Consider the following 16,792-nt stretch of genomic DNA (forward strand, 5'->3'; position numbering starts at 1 on the left):
CCACCAACACCAACTTGTTCCCAGTCAGGTTCTATAGTTGGCATAGCTACACTGACAACTCATCATCACATGCCCAAGCTCATCGTCGGCCCCTCTGGTGACTGTGCAAACGCACACTCGGGTGGTAACCTAAGTCAAGATGTCTGCAGTGCAGTCTGGAGCACGAGGGACTTCCTCCCCACACTGAAACTAGTGGATACCAACATGTGACAGACACCAAGTCACAGGCGGGATATGGAAAGTTATGACCACACACATTAATTCCACACACAACGTATTCCTTGTCATGAATGTTTTAGGCCTGATATAGAAGTAAAAGGCAGTGACATGTTGATAATAGTCTGGGGGGGAATAGTCAGGCAGAGACCTGGGGGGGAATAGTCAGGCAGAGACCTGGGGGGGAATAGTCAGGCAGAGACCTGGGGGGGAATAGTCAGGCAGAGACCTGGGGGAATAGTCAGGCAGAGACCTGGGGGGTAGTCAGGCAGAGACCTGGGGGGGAATAGTCAGGCAGAGACCTGGGGGGAATAGTCCGGCAGAGACCTGGGGGGAATAGTCAGGCAGAGACCTGGGGGGTAGTCAGGCAGAGACCTGGGGGGGTAGTCAGGCAGAGACCTGGGGGGAATAGTCAGGCAGAGACCTGGGGGGAATAGTCAGGCAGAGACCTGGGGGGAATAGTCAGGCAGAGACCTGGGGGGAATAGTCAGGCAGAGACCTGGGGGGAATAGTCAGGCAGAGACCTGGGGGAATAGTCAGGTAGAGACCTGGGGGGAATAGTCAGGCAGAGACCTGGGGGGAATAGTCAGGCAGAGACCTGGGGGGAATAGTCAGGCAGAGACCTGGGGGGGGTAGTCAGGCAGAGACCTTGGGGTAGTCAGGCAGAGACCTGGGGGAATAGTCAGGCAGAGACCTGGGGGGGAATAGTCAGGCAGAGACCTGGGGGGAATAGTCAGGCAGAGACCTGGGGGGGAATAGTCAGGCAGAGACCTGGGGGGGGAATAGTCAGGCAGAGACCTGGGGGGGAATAGTCAGGCAGAGACCTGGGGGGAATAGTCAGGCAGAGACCTGGGGGGGTAGTCAGGCAGAGACCTGGGGGGAATAGTCAGGCAGAGACCTGGGGGGAATAGTCAGGCAGAGACCTGGGGGTAGTCAGGCAGAGACCTGGGGGGAATAGTCAGGTAGAGACCTGGGGGAATAGTCAGGCAGAGACCTGGGGGGAATAGTCAGGCAGAGACCTGGGGGGAATAGTCAGGCAGAGACCTGGGGGGAATAGTCAGGCAGAGACCTGGGGGAATAGTCAGGCAGAGACCTGGGGGGAATAGTCAGGCAGAGACCTGGGGGGGTAGTCAGGCAGAGACCTGGGGGTAGTCAGGCAGAGACCTGGGGGGAATAGTCAGGCAGAGACCTGGGGGGTAGTCAGGCAGAGACCTGGGGGGAATAGTCAGGCAGAGACCTGGGGGGAATAGTCAGGCAGAGACCTGGGGGGAATAGTCAGGCAGAGACCTGGGGGTAGTCAGGCAGAGACCTGGGGGGTAGTCCGGCAGAGACCTGGGGGGAATAGTCAGGCAGAGACCTGGGGGGAATAGTCAGGCAGAGACCTGGGGGGAATAGTCAGGCAGAGACCTGGGGGTAGTCAGGCAGAGACCTGGGGGGAATAGTCAGGCAGAGACCTGGGGGTAGTCAGGCAGAGACCTGGGGGGAATAGTCAGGCAGAGACCTGGGGGTAGTCAGGCAGAGACCTGGGGGTAGTCAGGCAGAGACCTGGGGGGTAGTCCGGCAGAGACCTGGGGGGAATAGTCAGGCAGAGACCTGGGGGGAATAGTCAGGCAGAGACCTGGGGGTAGTCCGGCAGAGACCTGGGGGGTAGTCAGGCAGAGACCTGGGGGGGAATAGTCAGGCAGAGACCTGGGGGGAATAGTCAGGCAGAGACCTGGGGGTAGTCAGGCAGAGACCTGGGGGGGAATAGTCAGGCAGAGACCTGGGGGGGAATAGTCAGGCAGAGACCTGGGGGGAATAGTCAGGCAGAGACCTGGGGGGAATAGTCAGGCAGAGACCTGGGGTAGTCAGGCAGAGACCTGGGGGGAATAGTCAGGCAGAGACCTGGGGGAATAGTCAGGCAGAGACCTGGGGGAATAGTCAGGCAGAGACCTGGGGGGTAGTCAGGCAGAGACCTGGGGGGAATAGTCAGGCAGAGACCTGGGGGGAATAGTCAGGCAGAGACCTGGGGGGAATAGTCAGGCAGAGACCTGGGGGTAGTCAGGCAGAGACCTGGGGGGAATAGTCAGGCAGAGACCTGGGGGGAATAGTCAGGCAGAGACCTGGGGGTAGTCAGGCAGAGACCTGGGGGAATAGTCAGGCAGAGACCTGGGGGTAGTCAGGCAGAGACCTGGGGGGGAATAGTCAGGCAGAGACCTGGGGGGGAATAGTCAGGCAGAGACCTGGGGGGGAATAGTCAGGCAGAGACCTGGGGGGAATAGTCAGGCAGAGACCTGGGGGTAGTCAGGCAGAGACCTGGGGGGAATAGTCAGGTAGAGACCTGGGGGTAGTCAGGCAGAGACCTGGGGGGAATAGTCAGGCAGAGACCTGGGGGGAATAGTCAGGCAGAGACCTGGGGGAATAGTCAGGCAGAGACCTGGGGGGGAATAGTCAGGCAGAGACCTGGGGGAATAGTCAGGCAGAGACCTGGGGGAATAGTCAGGCAGAGACCTGGGGGGAATAGTCAGGCAGAGACCTGGGGGGAATAGTCAGGCAGAGACCTGGGGGGGAATAGTCAGGCAGAGACCTGGGGGGGAATAGTCAGGCAGAGACCTGGGGGGGAATAGTCAGGCAGAGAGAAGTGGGGGAATAGTCAGGCAGAGAGAAGTGGGGGAGGGGGAAGGTGAAGGGAAGTTATTTAAAACACACCAGACCAGAACAAGTATTTTCGAGAGAGAATATAGATGTATTTATTTGAAATTTTGCAGGATGAAATCTCTTGATGCACCATTGTTTTTAAGTGTCCAAATGTTGTTGTTTTTTAAACAACCAATACTTAGTAACAAGAATAATAAGAATAACAAAATAATAAGAATAATTTACAACTAAAAGCTCAGACACACTGGTAGGATTGTAAAACGTTTGCCTGCCTGCCGACAGTATTTAGCACCTCGGAACAGTGCCGGCAGTCAATCTCTTTTGTGTTCACACAACGCTTGACGCTTGCATTGCCAAACAAAGCTTGAAATCGTCAGCCACTCAGCCGTGTTAAAATACTCCAAACCAGAAGGTGGCAGCAGCGTTGTTTGGCAATGCATATCCGTGCATATTGCTTACGGTCTAGATTCCAAGCTATCTGCGCTAATGTTGCTATTTTGTAGAAAGCCCTTGTTGATACCAGCCAGATGGCCACAGCTAGATGACTACATGGCAAGATGACGAAGAAGCGATCTAATTCACTCTCCATAATCCCATACTGCCAGTGCCAGCCCATAGCCAAATGTTTAGCTAGCTAGCAAGCTAATGTTAGCATATTTGCTAGCTAGCACAACATACACACAGTTGAAGTCGGAAGTTTACATACACTTAGGTTGGAGTCATTAAAACTTGTTTTTCAACCACTCCACAGATTTCTTGTTAACAAACTATAGTTTTGGCAAGTCGGTTAGGACATCTACTTTGTGCATGACACAAGTAATTTTTCCAACAATTGTTTACAGACAGATTATTTCAGTTATAATTCACTGTATCACAATTCCAGTGGGTCAGAAGTTTACATACACTAAATTGACTGTGCCTTTAAAGAGCTTGGAAAATTCCAGAAAATTATGTCATGGCTTTAGAAGCTTCTGATTGACATCATTTGAGTCAATTGGAGGTGTACCTGTGGATGTATTTCAAGGCCTACCTTCAAACTCAGTGCCTCTTTGCTTGACATCATGGGAAAATCAAAAGAAATCAGCCAAGACCTCAAAAAAAATGTGTAGACCTCCACAAGTCTGGTTCATCATTGGGAGCAATTTCCAAATGCCTGAAGGTACCACGTTCATCTGTGCAAACAATAGTACACAAGTACAAACACCATGGGACCACGCAGCCGTCATACCGCTCAGGAAGGAGACGCGTTTTGTCTCCTAGAGATGAACGTATTTTGGTGCGAAAAGTGCAAATCAATCCCAGAACAGCAAAGGACCTTGTGAAGATGCATGCTGGAGGAAACAGGTACAAAAGTATCTATATCCACAGTAAAACGAGTCCTATATCGACATAACTTGAAATGCCGCTCAGCAAGGAAGAAGCCACTGCTCCAAAACCGCCATAAAAAAAGCCAGACTACGGTTTGCAACTGCACATGGGGACAAAGATCGTACTTTTTGGAGAAATGTCCTCTGGTCTGATGAAACAAAAATAGAACTGTTTGGCCATAATGACCATCGTTATGTTTGGAGGAAAAAGGGGTGAGCTTGCAAGCCGAAGAACACTATCCCAACCGTGAAGCACGGTGTGGCAGCGTCATGCTGTGGGGGTGCTTTGCTGCAGGAGGGACTGGTGCACTTCACAAAATAGATGGCATCATGAGGAAGGAAAATTATGTGGATATATTGAAGCAACATCTCAAGACATCAGTTTGGAAGTTAAAGCTTGGTCGCAAATGGGTCTTCCAAATGGACAATGACCCCAAGCATACCTCCAAAGTTGTGGCAAAATGGCTTAAGGACAACAAAGTCAAGGTATTGGAGTGGCCATCACAAAGCCCTGACCTCAATCCTATAGAAAATGTGTGGGCAGAACTGAAAAAGCGTGTGTGAGCAAGGAGGCCTACAAACCTGACTCAGTTACACCAGCTCTGTCAGGAGGAATGGGCCAAAATTCCCCCAACTTATTGTGGGAAGCTTGTGGAAGGCTACCCGACACGTTTAACCCAAGCTAAATAATTTAAAGGCAATGCTACCAAATACTAATTGAGTGTATGTAAACTTCTGACCCACTGGGAATGTGATGAAATAAATAAAAGCTGAAATAAATAATTCTCTACTATTATTCTGACATTTCACATTCTTAAAATAAAGTGGTGATCCTAACTGACCTAAGACTGGGAATCTGTATTTGCTTAAGGTGTATGTAAACTTCCGACTTCAACTGTATATATACAGAAGTATGTGGACACCCTTTCAAATTAGTGCATTCGGCTATTTCAGCCACACACATTGCTGACAGGTGTATAAAAAAATAGAGCACACAGCCCATGTAATCTCCATAGACAAACATTAGCAGTAGAACGGCCCTTACTGAAGAGCTCAGTGACTTTCAACGTGGCACCGTCATAGGATGCCACCTTTCCAACAAGTCAGTTTGTCACATTTCTGCCCTGCTAGAGCTACCCCGGTCAACTGTAAGTGCTGTTATTGTGAAATGAAAACGTCTAGAAGCAACAACGGCTCAGCCGCGAAGTGGTAGGCCACACAAGCTCACAGAAACGGGACCGCCGAGTGCTGAAGCATGTAGCGCGTAAACATTGCCTGTCCTCGGTTGCAGCACTCACTACTGAGTTCCAAACTGCCACTGGAAGTAACGTCAGCATAAGAACTGTTCGTCGGGAGCTTCATGAAATGGGTTTCCATGGCCGAGCAGCCGCACACAAGCCTAAGATCACCATGTGCAATGCAAAGCGTCGGCTGGAGTGGTGTAAAGCTCGCAGCCATTGGACTCTGGAGCAGTGGAAACGCATTCTCTGGAGTGATGAATCACACTTCACCATCTGGCAGTCCGACGGACGAATCTGGGTTTGGCGGATGCCAGGAGAACGCTACCTGCCCCAATGCATAGTGCCAACTGTACAGTTTGGTGGAGGAGGAATAATGGTCTGGGGCTGTTTTTCATGGTTCTTACTTCCAGTGAAGGGAAATCCTAAGGCTACAGCATACAATGACATTCTAGATGATTCTGTGCTTCCAACTTTGTGGCAACAGTTTGGTGAAGGCCCTTTCCCGTTTCAGCATCACAATGTCCCCGTGCACAAAGTGGTTTGTTGAGATCGATGTGTGGAAGAACTTGATTGGCCTGCACAGAGCCCTGACCTCAACCCCATCGAACACCTTTGTAATGAATTGGAACGCCGACTGCCTGACCTCATTAATGCTCTTCTGGCTGAATGGAAGCAAGTCCCCGCAGCAATGTTCCAACATCTAGTGGAAATCCTTCCCAGAAGAGGAGGCTGTTATAGCAGCAAGGGGGGGATCAACTCCATATTAATGCCCATGACTTTGGAATGAGATGTTCGATGAGCAGGTGTCCTCATACTTTTGGTCATGTAGTGTAGCTAGCTAGCGAGCTAATGACACCGCACAAACTCGGCAGCTAACACAGGCAGCTAAACAACTAGCTAATCCATTGCGATTTATTATAATGTCAATACTAGCTACAGTGGTTAGCTAGCTTGGAGGAAGTATTTAGTGTTGTGTGCATTGCGTCTGTGCACTTAGCTAGCTACCATCCGATAACCTACATTACGTATGAAGGAAGATGTACAGAGAAAATGCCTTATTTTTTTTCCCTTTTTTTGGTGCCTCCCCCACATGGGGGTTCATGCTCTCTGATTGGCTCAATGTCAAGTTGTTGGCCACTGACGAGCATTTGCGATTTTACAAGTAGAATTGGTAGGTTCATCACTACCAGGTCAGCACGCCGCAGGTACCACTTTGGTTCTAGCAAGAGAAGGAACGGCCTCCCGCTGTGAGAAGTACCTATCGGCAGTGAGATTCTCTGTATGTTTCATGCTTAATAAAAAACGACTGCTACAAATACTAAAATACAACTAAGTACCTATAATATCTACAAACATCTTCACACGGTGATGTTTCTATTGGTTAAAAAACTGTTTGTTTTTAACATTTAAAAAAAGGGCCTTGTTAAATTCACTGTGTGATTGTAATGCCCCTGATTTCTATAGGTAAATTACTCCAGTCAGTTGGCCTTTTGTATCTGAAAGATCCTACAACCTCATGGTGTACCCTAGGGAATGTGTGATTGCTGAGGTTGTGGAAAGGAGTAGTGTGAGTCTTGTAAAGTTAGGTGTTCCTTAATACTGTATATACAGGGACATTTATGTTGATACATTTAAAAAAGGAAATTGGTACCCAATGCAGTTGTCTTCTGTTTGGGAGTGACCGCCAATTTGGTGATTCATACATTGTGCAATGATGCGTCTTATAATCACATCCAAGAATGAATCTGAAAAGATTGCTATAAATTACATCTTAAATCGCCAAAGTAAGGTCTTGGTTGTGGTTTTGATAGATGTCACCATAGTCTAGAAATAAAAAGCAGCACTTGGGTTACTAAGGTCTTTTTTCAAATGGATACATTAAAACAATTCTTAGATCTGTATAGTAACCCATGTGTATAGTTAATTGTTGAAAATGCTTTTGCAAAAGATAATTGTTACTCTATCCTCAAAACAGATATTTCAAGCAATCCACACTTTCAAGCATTTTTCCATCACTTGCATGAATTTTGAATTCATTGCTGTGTACTGATATAGGACTTTAGTTTGATTTAAAACCCAAATCATTTGCTAGAAACCATTTTTGTAAAGCGTTAAAATCATCTTGGAGAGTTGCTTGTATCTGAAAAATATGTTTGTTTAACCTGATGTATAGACGTGTTGGTTGTTGAGCAAAAAAAAACAATGTGTGGGCAACTATGGGGCAGAACAGACGGGGTTGGCTTAGATTGTTGACAACATGCAAACTATATTTCGTCTCCAATGTTTATTGAAAATATTAATATATTTACAAAAATGAACACTTGTTGTCTCAAATACATCGTTACAGTTGTTGGTTAACTAGCGAACTCTTGCTAGCATAGACATCAGTCCAAACGCTTCAAAACAAGACATGGTATCAAGAACAAGATAAAACTAGCTGAAACAAGCCACACTAACACACACACACACACACACACACACACACACACACACACACACACACACACACACACACACACACACTAACACCCACCCACACACACACACTACTACCCCACACAGCAGCTTCTTGTCAGTGTTGCTAGCTACCTGGCCATCCAGAATCACAACCAGACATTAACTTCTGCCCCTTTGAAGCGTTGTCAGCTAACCCGTCTATAGAGCACTATATAAATCAGCATTTAAGTGTATTCTGACAAATTAGAGGCAATTCATTTATGAATATAAAGAAAGGGGGGGGGGCCCAATACTGAGCCTTGAGGTACACCTCTACTGAGTCCAAGAAGTTGTAATTTGTGTCCTATTAAAACACATTGTTTTCTATTGCTAAGATATGCATGAAACCAGTTTAGTGATCTATTAGTGAAACCAATGTTTAAGTTTTCCTAGTAAGATAGAATGATCAACTGAATCAAACGCTTTGGTAAATCAATAACGATGGGACCAGTTTGTTTGCCTTGGACAGATGAAGAATTTATATCATTAGTATGTTTCACTAATGCTGTACTAAAGCCAGATTGAAAGGGTGAAATTAAATTAACCTAGGTATTGATATATTTGGGAATGTATTAATTTCTCAAAGACTTTTGATATTGAACAGATTACTCATAGGTCTATAGTGATTTGGGTCTAAGGAGTTCCCACAGAGAGGGGCACTAAGGCACATTTCAAAGCGTTAAAGACAGGAAAGCAGACCACTTTACAACATGTGGGTTCCAGTGCATCTAGGCCTGCTCCTTTGTTGATGGAGAGGAAGTACGGCGCTCTTATCCAGAGCGACTTACAGGAGCAATTAGGGTTAAGTGCCTTGCTCAAGGGCACGTCGACAGATTTTTCACCTAGTCGGCTCGGGGATTAGAACCAGCGACCTTTCGGTTACCGGCACAACGCTCTTAACCACTAAGCTACCTGCATCAGTTGGTTAAATCTTTCTAAAGTTAAATATCTGATTTGAGGTGTTGATCTCCTGGTTCCATGTATACCTAGCATTGGTAGAATTGTGGGTGAAATTATTATTTGGGAGGTACCAGATGAGCTAATAGAAGATGCTGATTATAAACATCAGCTATATCTGCCGGCTCTTGGATGACACGGTCATTTAGGATTCTTTTCTGAATAGGTTGATTATTTGACCGATTAAAAAAAAAAAAGCTAATTTGTGTATTTCCAGAACTGCTGTGGATTTTTTTTATTTATTATTATTTGTAAGAGTATCCATTTAGAATCAGTTGGATCCCAATCAGTTGGATCTTTGGTTCTACGGTACTTAGCCCAAGCTTTATCCCTTTCTCTGAACAGATGTAGCCTATTAAGTCAGAGCCAACCCAGGGCAGGTGACCGCCCTTAACCATCACTGTTCTATTTATCCCACTCCCACAGCTTTTTATACCGCAACCGCCAACACCCGCTGGGTTTCTGTCCCGACTCCCACCAGCTACCGCAAGAACAGATCCCCAACCCAACCACAGTCCCGCAATGTTATTTTAAGGGTTCTACAGACAATATGCAGACAGGGCCGACGGAGCGTAGCACAGCGTTGCAATGTCGTTTTTCGTCACAAAAGGGCCGGCTCCATGTAATACGCTCAGTCATTCCACAGCCTACCTAGAGATAGAGACCTGACATATAATTCCTTGCGAAGGCAGTATTGAGTATTCTGCAACGGAAGTCCGGCCCCTGTGGTCTGCATCACATCTTTTCCCGGTATCCCTTGTGGTATAAACACAGAAGAGATGGACGTCTCTGCTACTTCACTTCTACTACTTGCAAGCTTCCTTTTTTCTGCTTTTTATTTGTAGATTTGCTACGCGCAATTATGTATGTGCGAGCTGGTGCTACATACGAGAACCTTTACAACCCTTCAATGCAGTTGTATTCGGACAAGCAAGCAAAAGACAACAGCTGGAGGGAGACATCACGAAATTTGAACACCGATTCTGATATCAAAGAAACATCAGGAGAAAGAGTCGGGACCGGTATGTTCTCAGTCTTGATAGGGTGAAGGAGAGAGAGGAGTGGGGCTGCCTCTGGTGTGTGTGTCCCACCGACTGTCAGAAGACTGGATTGGCTTCGTGTTCTCGTGAAACATCGTCAGATAGACACCAATAATATACCAGATACAGTATGTCCTCTTCTCATGCAGCCGAGTCCTTTAGTATAGTTGGTGTGTGTGTGTTTGTGATGTTTAGCAGACCTAGTTAGAACATGTTGAGGACAGTCCAGAGACATAGCTGAGCCCTGAAGGCCCATCTACAGGTGGTTCGTCGCCCATTGATTCATCATCTCCCCGGACTGGTTCATCACCTCCCCAGCCAAGCTCACCAACCCACCGTCCTGGCACACCCTTGCTCTCTGCCCTGCAACTCCATCAACCACCATCTCCCCGACCCATCTCCAACGGCCGGAAGAGGAAGACAGCTGAGGATCTTTTGGACACTGACATTATGCAGCGGGAGTTACAGAAACAGCAGCTACAGAAACAGCAGAGGGAGTTACAGAAACAGCAGCTACAGAAACAGCAGCAGGAGTTACAGAAACAGCAGCTACAGAAACAGCAGCAGGAGTTACAGAAACAGCAGCTACAGAAACAGCAGCAGGAGTTACAGAAACAGCAGAGGGAGTTACAGAAACAGCAGCTACAGAAACAGCAGAGGGAGTTACAGAAACAGCAGCTACAGAAACAGCAGAGGGAGTAACAGAAACAGCAGAGGGAGTTACAGAAACAGCAGCAGCAGCTACAGAAACAGCAGAGGGAGTTACAGAAACAGCAGCTACAGAAACAGCAGAGGGAGTTACAGAAACAGCAGCTACAGAAACAGCAGAGGGAGTTACAGAAACAGCAGCTACAGAAACAGCAGAGGGAGTTACAGAAACAGCAGCTACAGAAACAGCAGAGGGAGTTACAGAAACAGCAGCTACAGAAACAGCAGAGGGAGTTACAGAAACAGCAGAGGAGTTACAGAAACAGCAGAGGGAGTTACAGAAACAGCAGAGGGAGTTACAGAAACAGCAGCAGGAGTTACAGAAACAGCAGAGGGAGTTACAGAAACAGCAGAGGGAGTTACAGAAACAGCAGCTACAGAAACAGCAGAGGGAGTTACAGAAACAGCAGAGGGAGTTACAGAAACAGCAGCAGCAGCTACAGAAACAGCAGAGGGAGTTACAGAAACAGCAGCTACAGAAACAGCAGAGGGAGTTACAGAAACAGCAGCTACAGAAACAGCAGAGGGAGTAACAGAAACAGCAGAGGGAGTAACAGAAACAGCAGCAGCAGCTACAGAAACAGCAGAGGGAGTTACAGAAACAGCAGCTACAGAAACAGCAGAGGGAGTAACAGAAACAGCAGAGGGAGTAACAGAAACAGCAGCAGCAGCTACAGAAACAGCAGAGGGAGTTACAGAAACAGCAGCTACAGAAACAGCAGAGGGAGTAACAGAAACAGCAGAGGGAGTAACAGAAACAGCAGCAGCAGCTACAGAAACAGCAGAGGGAGTAACAGAAACAGCAGCAGCAGCTACAGAAACAGCAGAGGGAGTTACAGAAACAGCAGAGGGAGTTACAGAAACAGCAGCAGGAGTTACAGAAACAGCAGAGGGAGTTACAGAAACAGCAGCTACAGAAACAGCAGCGGGAGTTACAGAAACAGCAGAGGGAGTTACAGAAACAGCAGCTACAGAAACAGCAGAGGGAGTTACAGAAACAGCAGCTACAGAAACAGCAGAGGGAGTTACAGAAACAGCAGCTACAGAAACAGCAGAGGGAGTAACAGAAACAGCAGCTACAGAAACAGCAGAGGGAGTTACAGAAACAGCAGAGGGAGTAACAGAAACAGCAGAGGGAGTTACAGAAACAGCAGCTACAGAAACAGCAGAGGGAGTAACAGAAACAGCAGAGGGAGTTACAGAAACAGCAGAGGGAGTTACAGAAACAGCAGCTACAGAAACAGCAGAGGGAGTTACAGAAACAGCAGCGGTGTCCAGCAAAGGATGTCCACGACGTCATGGTACCATGGATGGTGTCTGTTCCTGATCTCCTGTTTGTCTCAAAAACTGTTGTGCTTTTCTTTCTACTAATTAATATGTTAGGGGGGGGGGGTCATTTACTGGGGGTTCATTTACTGGGGGGTTAATTTACTGGGGGTTAATTTACTGGTGGGGTCATTGCATGTTTTTATACTTATTTCCTCATTCACATGTTACTGGTGTTCACTTAATGTTTTATCTTATTTCCCCTTTCAGGTCTTTTCCATTCACCCTCTGAATGGCACACATACACAATCCACGTCTCAATTGTCTCAAAGCTTAAAAACCCTTCTGTAACCTGTCTCTTCCCCTTCATCTACACTGATTGAAGTGGATTGTGTATGTGTGCCATTCAGACGGTGAATTGGCAAGACAAAAGCTTTAAGTGCCTTTGAACAGGGTATGGTAGTAGGTGCCAGCCGCACCGGTTTGTGTCAAGAACTGCAACGCTGCTGGGTTTTTCCACGCTCAACAGATTCCCGTGTGTATCATGAATGGTCCACTACCCAAAGGACATCCAGCCAACTTGACAACTGTGGGAAGCATTGGAATCAACATGGGCCAGCATCCCTGTGGAACGAACGCTTTCGACACCTTACCCAAAACGAATTACGGCTGTTCTCAGGGCAAAAGGGGAGTGCAACTCAATATTAGGAAGACGTTCTTAATGTTTTGTACACTCGGTGTATACAGCCTACCCAGTGAAGGTAAAGAACCTTGAGGACTCTATCCCTACCCCAGAGTGTAGACCTAACACAAGCTAACACAGTCACATCAAACTCTGAAATGACAGCTAACTAGCTCCCTTTTCATTTGTTTCAGCTATTTTGCATTGACATTTATATCCATATTAATGATGCTGCTGCATGATTTCGCGTGATTTCGCTGATGACAACGATAACTCTCTATGGCAGAGGGGAGATAGAATTTGCATTTTGCAACATCGTTGCTGAGGTAGGAGTGGCAAATAGCAAGGTTCATACAAAGCTGTGCTGTTGCAAACTAAATACTAGTTAAAAGCATATACTCCTAGATATTTGTTTTTAAAAATGTTTTAAGGTCAATTAAAATTGGTACTGCCATTCGTATTTGTATTTTTTTAACTGCCATTCCAGCATGATGATGCAAAAGGACGGTGGTTGAACTTGCAAATAGCCTACCAATATTATATTTATTAAAGCTGCAATATGTAACTTTTTGGGCGACCCAACCAAATTCACATAGAAATGTAGTTATAGATCTGTCATTCTCATTGAAAGCAAGTCTAAGAAGTGGTAGATATGTTCTATGTGCACCTTTTTCTAGGTTTCCCTTTATTAAATTGAGTTTTTTGCACCTTTTACTTTCGGTTTTGTACATACAATATTTGTTGTTATTGATAAGATCACAGCGGTTTAGATGGTACAGTGATTCACTACACTACACTCGCTTGTTTTGTCACAAACTGAAATTAGGCAAACTATTCGAATTTTAACAACCAGGAAATGGCGGAGCGTTTTCTGCAAATATTGCACCTTTAAGGGTAAGCAAAGTTTATTATTTAATTCAAATATATGAAGCCAAAGTCATATGATAAACTATAGGTTAGATAAATAAAGTTGTATTAGAATTTGAGCACCGTTTGTAAGCTAGCTAGCTAACGTTAGACAGGAAAAAGCTAACGTTAGGCTACTTTAATTAAACATAATATTTTATTATGGGATTTGGCAAATAGAGCTCCAGACCCAGCCTGACATTGACAATTAGCGAACTGTTCCTCCTTTTATTTCGGTATTTCAGTCTGGAGCCAGATGAGGGGACTCTGTTTCACGAAGCCGCTACATTAGAAGACTGATTATGGACAGTGGGCTGACTGAGAGGAGGTATGCATCTACATTATTCATAATAAATTATGTATAATAAGTCTTGGTGATTCATGTAGTCTAGTTAATCATTACATGACTTTTAACACACGATCTATGTTTTGCTCAGTCTGGCAGTAACCCAGAACTATCAGAGGCAGAGGACCTCGCTTTCAGCTGCTGCTGACAACAACTGCATGTACATTTACGTCATTTAGCAGACGCTCTTATCCAGAGCGACTTACAAATTGGTGCATTCAACTTATGATAGCCAGTGGGACAACCAGAGCGGCGAATAGCTTTGACTGGGCTGAGCGGGAACTGTGCTTCCGTAGAGGTAGGGGAGCTAGCAGACCAGAGGTGGATGAACGTACAGTGTTCTTCTAATGTACATCATAATAACCTGCATAGCATTTTGTTTTTCATTTTGGCAGATTAAACTCATGCTTATTACTGAATACTGTACTGTTCCATAAAGAAGTCAGCCAGAGTTGGTACCAAGAATGACCTGGGCCATTTTTCAAACATAGATGCCTCCCTGGCCACCAGTGCATATTTCCATACTATGTTTGCATATATTGACATAAAATCTCGACACTATGCTGGTATTATTTTTTCAATTATTTAATTGTTTATTATATTATATTCTTAGCAAAAAATATTACTATTTATTAGTAGTAGCCATAATTAATAAATAGCATAATTCATAAATGGCGCCATAAAGGGTTCTATATGGAAGAAGAACCATTGGGGTTCTGATCAAAGAACCCTTTAGTGGTTCCCATGCGATAGAAACCTATTTGGTTCTATAAGGGAGAAAAAAATGTCTACTTAACTTGAAGCAGTGAATTCTAGGTGTGAATAATTCAAGAAATATGTGCTTTTAATTCAATGGGTAGACCTAGGCTAACGCATACAAAGCAGAAAAGACGGTCGTTTCCAAATGATCTGCGGGACAACACAAATATTTTACTCCCAAAACGGTCTGTCTGACCGCGGGTTCCCGACCGCGGGTTCCCAACTGCAGCGTGAAAAATACCAACCGCGCCGCAATGATCTCTGTCGAGACCCGCAGGAATCCATCTACTCCAAGGTGCACGTTTATTACATGCATTTCTGAATTCAGTGAGAATGACCCTGTTATGATCCTTGTGTCCTGTGGTGAGGTAGAATCCTCTTAACCTCGGGGTAGTAAGGGTTTTAAAAAAAATTGTTACACCAATGGTAAAAATCCCATTATAGTATATTCTGTGGATGTGCTTAGTGAACAGAATACTCTAGTTGGCCGACACCCCAAATAACCCAATACATGAATCTGATCTGCATAAACCAGCCATTGGATAGAAGAATCAAATCGAATCCGATTGTATTCCTCACATGCTTCGTAAACAAGTGTGGATTAACAGTGAAACGTTTACTGTGAGTGGTGTGTTGCGTTTCAGTCAAATCGTACCAGCATACACCTACCTATGGCCTTGTCAACTATTTTTATGTTAACTCATTACAAAACTATTCCATATATTCATCAAAACTCACTGAAGAAAATGTATAAAAAAATAAAACCTGATTGTGCTTGAATTTCTACACAATTCAGAAGGCAGACGATTTGAAACAGAACGCAAAATACATTCCCCAACACAGTACACACACAGTACGCTCACACGCGTACTGCCGCCCTCTCTGCGCGCACATAAAACCTATGCGTATTACTGTGACAGTAAAGAAATTCTCATACTGAAATCTAAAGCAAAATAATCTAGTTCCAATGTTTACAGGAAATACATACATAAATTAAAATAGCTAACCTCTGAATGGAAAAACTGCACGTAGAATCCGTAATTTCCCTTTTCCCACTAGAGTAAAGCGAGCACTTGCGAGAGGACTCTCTCCAACGAAGAAAGTACTGGTATCAGCCGCAGGTCTCCTCCGCCGCTCAATTCAGCATATTCATCACTTGCAAATCACGAGTAGAAAGCGTGTATTCCCGGTTTCACAAGCCTTGGGAGAGTTCTTGGTAAGAGAACGAAACATCCACGCATGTGAAGCGATAGCTCGCGTCAGGCAACTACGGAGTGTGCGGCTGCAGTTCCCGCATTCACGAGCGTATTGACTTGTATGAGCTCGAGAAACCGGGAAAGCCTACTAATGACATGACTCTACGGCAGTCCCGCCAGCCAATCACAGACGAGAACGAGCTAAACGGGCTAATGGTTTCGTATGCCGCTTTCAAAACAACTGGGAACTCGGAAATTAATTTGATTCAAAGGGCTTTCTTGGCATGGGAAACATATGTTTACATTGCCAAAAAGCAAGTGAAATAGATAATAAACAAAAGTGAAATAAACAATCAAAAATTAACAATAAAAATTACAATCACAAAAGTTAAAAAGGAATAGAGACATTTCAAATGTTATACTATGGCTATATACAGTGTTATAAGGATGTGCAAATAGTTAAAGTACAACGGGAAAATCAATAAACATTAATATGGGTTGTATTTACAATGGTGTTTGTTTTTTACTGGTTGCCCTTTTCTTGTGGCAACAGGTCACAAATATGGCTGCTGTGATGGCACACTGCGGTATTTCACCCAACAGTGTGGGAGTTTATCAAAATTGGAAATCTGCGACTTTCTACGTCAGCGCATTCAAGAATGAGGAGGCGTGTATGAGTGTTTTGCGTCGACTGAAAGTTGATTGCATTACCCAGGTGCCTCGTTCAAAGCCCACGGCGAATTCGGCTCAAAACAAAAGTGACGTAATTAACAACGTGTAATAATAATTACTAGGATTCTGTGTTTTCCCCCATACAAAAGGGATTGCTTTTGATAAACACGCTTTATCTGCCTTCCAATGAAAACTTGTCATAAAATTCAAACGTTTATTTTCTGGAAAAGAGATGTCTGTTTTCTGGACAATGCACCATGCTGCCTCGTTACCCAAATGACCGAGCGCCACAGATTAGTGTTA

The 16,792-nt window shown here is 45.2% G+C and overlaps 1 protein-coding gene across 1 annotated transcript in view; it reads right to left on the reverse strand.

Moving 5' to 3' along the window:
• Positions 1-15,950, reverse strand: part of rasgef1ba (RasGEF domain family, member 1Ba) — a 62,328-nt gene extending 46,378 nt beyond the window's left edge. Inside the window, exon 1 of the mRNA XM_041835856.2 lies at positions 15,629-15,950. The gene's annotated coding sequence lies outside the window, so the exon portion shown is untranslated. The remainder of the gene's footprint in view (positions 1-15,628) is intronic.
• Positions 15,951-16,792: the final 842 nt, after the last annotated feature.

Source organism: Coregonus clupeaformis, chromosome 18 (genome assembly GCF_020615455.1).
Source record: "Coregonus clupeaformis isolate EN_2021a chromosome 18, ASM2061545v1, whole genome shotgun sequence".
NCBI classification, from domain to species: domain Eukaryota; kingdom Metazoa; phylum Chordata; class Actinopteri; order Salmoniformes; family Salmonidae; genus Coregonus; species Coregonus clupeaformis.